The sequence below is a fragment of the Podarcis bocagei genome, assembly GCF_964188305.1.
Source record: "Podarcis bocagei genome assembly, chromosome: 9".
NCBI lineage: Eukaryota > Metazoa > Chordata > Lepidosauria > Squamata > Lacertidae > Podarcis > Podarcis bocagei.
In genome coordinates, this window is record NC_138134.1 from 32,218,785 (window position 1) to 32,225,710 (window position 6,926).

At 39.1% G+C, this 6,926-nt stretch overlaps 1 long non-coding RNA gene across 1 annotated transcript; it reads left to right on the forward strand.

Moving 5' to 3' along the window:
* Positions 1 to 462: 462 nt before the first annotated feature.
* On the forward strand, positions 463 to 5,727 carry LOC308594832. The gene is made up of 3 exons (XR_014011646.1): positions 463 to 708; positions 1,128 to 1,222; positions 5,491 to 5,727. It is a non-coding gene; the product is annotated as an uncharacterized lncRNA (long non-coding RNA).
* The last annotated feature ends 1,199 nt before the right edge of the window (positions 5,728 to 6,926 follow it).

Genomic DNA, 6,926 nt, shown 5'->3' on the forward strand with positions numbered 1-6,926 from the left:
AGATGGCAAAGAAGAATTGTAAGTAAATTAATAGCAATTGTGGTGGAAGAGAATGGCCCCATGAAAACAGTATGCTAGGTATCACAAGGTTGATAGGTAGGGCTGCCATACGTCTGGAATTTCCCAGACATAGACGGGATTTGATATGGCAGCCCATATTGAAAGTGTTGACTTTTTTTGATGAAAAACCCTAAAAATACAACAATGGCAGCTTAGGCAAAAAAAAAAGGGGGGGAACAAACAAACAAAACCCCTCAATAACTTTTGTGTCCAGATTTTCATGCAGACAAACATACAGTTTGCGTATTTCTCTTTGGATATCTTCTGCCCCATGCATAGCCTACCAAAACTAGACCGAATGTCATTTTCACATCTTGCTTATCATCTGGTTAAATGTTTAGTCCAAAATCTAGCACTACCTTCCAAGTAGCAGCACTTCGATACATACGAAAGTCAATGTGGCGTTTGCCTCCTAGGTGGGTCATAAGGAAAGGGTTAAATGAGTGTGAAGTGATTGGCCAGTGGGAACCCAAGGGGAGGAGTTAGAGTTAGAGTTGGAGTTGTGTGGAAGTCAGTTGGGAGTTGGAGAAGGAAGAGGGAGGATAAGTCTGTGGGTTGGTCTAGTTTTGATGTGAGAGAGTGAGAGAAACTGTTAGAAGTCAGATAGATAGTTGGGATAATCATTTAGGAGTTATTAGGAAGGTATAGGTCAGTAAAGAAACTAAGATTAAGAAAGTGACAAGAAAAATTATCTGAAACCATAAACTTGTTAATGCTTATAAAATAAACTTGCTTCTTTGATTTAATGTTAACAACTATCTGGACTCAGTGTGTACCCGAGAGAAACAGGTTGGTGGCAGCGGGGAAGTGATCATAGTGGTGGCACAGGGATCAATAGACCGTCACACATCCGGGGACCCTGTGTGATCGCCACAGTCAACTCTTTCATTACTGTTTCTTTCTCAGGGTGGGGTGGGGGTGGGGGTGGATTAGCCTAAAAAGGAAGAAGCACTTGGATTCATAAATCCAATAAATCCAATTTGGCAAACAAATCCAAAACAGTATATAAGCAGCTGGTACTTTCATAAACTGAGGAACTGCTACTGATTGATTTCTCTGTTCCACAGGAGTCTGCTGTGGAAAAGGGAGTAAAGGAGAAAAGTGGAGGGCAAATTGCAGGATGGAGATGAAGAGCTGCTGCTTCTAGATCTCTTCACTCCAGGTGTGCCAGGGGACTTGGAGGAGCAACCAGGGCTTAAGGAAATGGTGGCATTTTCCTCAGTGGAGAAAAACACACAGGAAAAGCTTGAGGCATGTGTGCATGTGCCAGTGGATTGGAGTGGCATGCAACACTATTATGACTATGTGGTATGACATGTGACTAGGCCTCGGGATATCAGGGTTCAAATTTCCACTCAGCCATGAAGCTCACTGGGTGACCTTAGGCCAGTCACCATCTGTCAGCCTAAACTACCTCACAGGTTTGTTGTGAAGATAAAATGAGGCGGGTCATGAACTCCTTAGATAAAGGCAGGATATAATTTAAATAAATAAATATTAAATATTAATGAATACTACTGTCATTACCACCACCAACGCTACTATTACATTCCTCATTGATATGTACCTGATAGTTGAATGCAGCCTTGAATGGGGAAATTCTGTATTTCTTCAGTGCACACAGGTTTAGTTTGAAGGAGATCAAAGGAAAATGCGCTCCTAAGAAAACAAAGGTCCCAGCTGAGTGACTTTTTGGCTGCTGGTTGCTATTCAGTATGTAATGAACTGAGTAAATTGTTTGCCATTCACCTCCTCTGGGTTCTGGCATTAAGTGGACTGTTGATACATTGCAAACTCCTTTCATGCCAGAGGCCCTCATTTCACACCACCTCTCAAACTTACTGACAGTAAAATTCTGAAATACAGGACAGAGGAAAACGGACTCCTTGCTATAAGAATGCCATGCTGTGGCAAGATCAGAGCAGAGCTTTAGCTAGAATACATGTGCACAAGCAAATACTTGAGTTCTTAGAGACAACACTGTTGCAAACGCTAATATAAATTCAGATAGACATGACATAGACATTCCCCCTTTGAGCCTCTCGAACATTGTGCTTGAGGCTGTGAGCGTACCTCTGAAATCTTCCATGTGCATTATTCCAGGCTGTACGTGTGTGGGATAAGCAGAAAGAAGGAAATGAAAGGGAAATGTGGTTTTGTCTGTGTGGAAAGTGAAATATGACCTACATTTAAAGAGACAATGCGCCCAATCAGCCAGAAACACATGCCACTGTACGCTCAAGTACAAACTGACTTGATTGAGTGCAGCAGTGATGAAATTTGCAATCTGCCATTCCAACCTGCAGTCCTACAGCTTGTTTCAGTATGGGGACTGCAGAAGTCAAAATCCAAGAAGGTGGCAAGCAGGAATATTTACCTAGAATGTTTCCAAGTGGAAATGGAAAGGAGTTCAATCCCATCATAGTTCAAACAGACTGTGGTCCTCATGTGGCTTCCTGAATGACTGGATTGGGATGCTGTTAGATTCACAAGCCAACAAGGCTTGCAAACAGAGGCAATGCTAAAATGATACATATAGAACCTTAAAATAAGGCTGCCATTATTAATCTGAATTCGTGCTGGGCTGAATTTTGTAAGTTTCAGGGGTGAAGTGAAAATACTCCCTACTGCCCCCCGTCCCCAATTTGATGAATCTTCATAAGTAGCAAATTTTAAGAATTTAAAGATAAACCCCCTTCAGTAAATGTTTTAAAACCACCAATCCCTGAAAATTATTGAATATGCCCATATTTATTCATATGGGATGAATGATCCCATGGGAGTGAGAGAGATACTCAACACATCTTTATTTTTATTTATATATTTCTATACTATAAATATAATACTATAACTGTGTACTCTGAGAAGTTGATTTACAATAAATCAATACAATCAACTGTACTTAAAACAATCAATATAAAAAAACATAATTAATAATAAGCGGTAGAAAGCCATACATCAGAAAATAAATAAAGCAACACTTTAAAAAACACCAGAAAAGCAAAATTTAAGTATTCTATTACCTTTTTGTACTCAGGTTAGTGTATCTGAAAACAAAGCATTTGGCTCTGAGTGGTTTCTTGGGCAATCCATCAAAGCTACTGTACATTTTTCTTATCCAAACCATTCTTTTTAAGCATTTACAATTGCCTTTCTGTTTGAACCTGCAGTGACTCCACAGAGGTGCCATAACAGATTAAACCCCATCATCTTTCTAGAGTTCCAATGGATCTTTAAGCCCACACAACAAACTGAAGTCAGGAATTTCACATGCACACAAAATGAAGGCCTTGGGCAATACAGCTGAAGCAACATCTTAGCATCACCACTACTTTGGGTACTGGGGAATTATTGTTTCTTTACAGCACTGAATTTCCATCAGTTCCTTACACTGGCATGACTTACAAGAATAACACCCTTAACGTGTGAAATTATTTCAGATGCTTAGTAATGCTATGTCTTACCATTCATGCGTCATGTGGGAGTCCTTGTAAACAACATCTGACCATCACTGTCCTGCTATTTTAGATGCTGTGTGCCTTATCGTTTATATATAGTTGTACTTCATATGTCCAGGCTATTGCTTGCAGCAATGTTTGTACTATCTACCTCTTCTTCAAGTTACTATAAAAAAAACAGTCACCCATAAATAGCAATACTAGCCTCAAACACGATGCATAATATATGCATATTCATTTTTTTTTAAAAAAAGTACAGCATGCCCATCTGTCAGTAAGAATGTCCATTTTCATCTGCATAAGCCACATTCTAGAAATAACTCCCCTTTATCTGTTATCAGAAATTTGTCCTAAGTAATTTTTAAATCATCATCATCATCAGTATCTAAACTCCAAGTAATTCAAGGAGCAGAAGCTATAGGGTACATCAGAAGACATTATCATAATCATATTAGGTCTATAATTTACTGTCTTCAGTTCCTGTAAAGTAACAGTATTATAGCCCTGCTGATCCCTGGTCCCTGCGCACATTAGAAATAAGCAATCACAGAACATTGGCAAAACAGCCTATCTATCCTGCAATAGATGCAGTAGTGGAGTGGTGGAGCTCATGTAACCTCCTGAAAGCTGAATTGCTGCAGCTTACCAGGAAGGACAAAGTGATGGAAAGGTTGGCATGGCGCAAACATTCCTGCTGATGTGTTTGTACCACACCAACCTTTCTGCCACCTCCCCATTTCTGTCCAAGGAAGCAGCAGTGACTCAGCTGTCAGGAGGATAGGTGAACCTGCTACTCTGTCATGCCATCTGCTACTGACCAAATGTTGCTGTCTCCTGTGCAACCTTGTCCCTGCATTTCCAGAGAACACTTCCCATGCTTCTCTTGCAAGTCTGAAATGAAGTAATGGAGCACACGGTGCTTCTTTACAAATATATTCCCCAGGTTTGTGTCTTTGATGTTCCAGTTCTAGGGAGCTGTGTGGCATGGACACAAATATTGCCTTTGCATTCTGCTTCTGTTGATGTAGTGAGAAGACAAACCTGACAAATCCCTTACTGTAAAATAAGATTACAAACTAGTGAGGAATGAATTTTTCAATGTTGATATCTCTCTGTTTCTTATTTTTCCAGTCTTGACTTCAGTATGCCACATTTCCACATCAGACTGCAATCTTTTAAAAAAAAGTCCTCCTGAAAATCAATCAGCATTTTTGTGCACATATTTGTATGCAATTTTGCCTAATAGACACATTTTTGTGAATGGTCTTCCTGAGTGCATCTTCTGTATGTTATTTTCACTAGCATTTATATGTACACTTTCTCCTACCGTACACATATTTGTACACATTTTGGAGGACTGTATTGCAAAATTTAGAAAAATGCAAATGTTGAAGGACAGCTGTGTGTTTTTTTGGTTCATTTATTGTTTGGGGAAGAGCTAATAAAGTAGGTCCTTATTAATTGTGACCTGAACCAAGTATGTCCCCCTCCCCTAAGAGTTACTAGAAATAGTCTATGTATGCTGTCAGAACATTCATGCTTCTTTTATTTTAATTCATTGATAATGATCACAGCATATCAGTGGAGGAGCTAGTTAGTAAAAATATTGCTATGGGTTGGTAGCTGTTGATCTACTTGTAGGAGCAGCTGATCTATCCTTCCTGCAATTTTGGCCATGATTTTTGAAATGTGGTTGATTTCTGATTTTTGCATACCTGTGCTGGTAGGAACTACTTGATTATTTTTGTGAATTACTCAGATAACTGTGTGTGAGTCAGAAATCTGCTTAAGCATGAAGAATTGACTAGGAGTGTGCAGCAAGGAGAAAGAAGGAGGCCTGTTTCCAATGGACTGGGACTTTCTAGTTACAAATAAGCTCTTACTGTGTTGGTGTTGGGTTAAAAGTGTAATTGTGCTTTATGATCCATTTTTGACTGTGTGTTCTAATACCTTTGCTGTTATTTTTCTACAGGGAAACTGTTTGTTGCACACCTGGGGGGTTCTGTGCCAAAATCAGAGTTAGAAGGAATGTTTTAGGGGTAAAAGGTTGCAGCTTGGTTAAGGCAGAAAGCAGGAGAAAGGGTCAGACCATTGTTGCTGATTTCTGTTCTACATCCACAGCTGTGGTCACAGGAGAAGCAAGACACCTTTTGGGGTGTCAATGCTGTGAAGCCCTCCATTGTAATCTCAAACTGTATATATGTGTAAATAAACCATCTATCCTAAAGACACTGCAGTCTCCACTGTGCCTCATTTCCAAAAGGAAACACGAACCCTGGGTAAGTGCCTGAAACCCCTGGGATCTTGCAGAGACGGTGGTGGTGTGCAGGAATGGTATTATTTATACTGCTGAAATGAATGAAGTTGAGATGCTGGGTTTTTTGTTTATTTTTAAGAAATCACTAAGAGTTCTTGGCAGTTAATAATAATGTTAACCCAGTGACACAGGGATTAAAGGGTGGAAATTTAAATATTATCTAAGGTCAAGAGTCTTGTTTGTTGAAATCTTTGTTTGGAAATGCTGGCATGAGCATGAAGTAAACAACATTTTAAAGGTATAACCTGAAGCTTAAACAGTTTACTGTGAAGAGATGGTTTTCATTCAAGTTAGTAATAACTTCTTTGCAAGCTCATGAAGTTCCAGGTGTAAATAAGAGGGTCAGAAAATTTAGGAAGCTTGATATCAACTCTTTAACTCAACCTCTTTTCTCTCTTGGGAAAACTAGAAAGATCTTGATTAATAATAATAATAATTTATTTTTACGGTCAGAGACCAGCTTGTGAAACACAAATGGAACTACAATCCCAAAAGCAAAACAAGCATTTAAAACAATATACAACAATGGATTTTAAGTTTAAAAATGAGGTATGCATATAAACACATAAAATCTTTAAGATAGACTACCATAGAGAAATGACCCAGAGTCTCCCGTGGATCCGAGTTTGGGAATTTTCTTAACAAACTAGTTTGAATCGGGGGGTGGTCTGTGCCTCCAAATCTGTGTGCAGAATCTGGTGACCATCCGGGTTGTATTGTGATCTTTGCCTAACAGGAGAATATCGAATTTTTGCTTTACCAGGAGGTCAGCAAGCCTCACCAGCAGGGGGTCAAAGGTTTCCTCTACGTGCCTCATCATAAAAGGGATATTTTTTGCTTTTGCCACACTAATTAATTCCAGCCAACATTTTCTGTTATAGGCAATCTTTTGGTGGGTTATTAGGTCTTTATATTCTTTTTTTAGGGCATGTATGACAAGGTAGGCTTGCTGCCTGACAGAATTTTTGATTTAAATACATCCCCAAATTTCTTAAAGATTTATTTGAGGGGGGTTTTTTTGTTACAACTAGGCTTTCAAACTTGTTTGTGTATCATATCATATCGTATCATAATATAAATATCTCATTAGA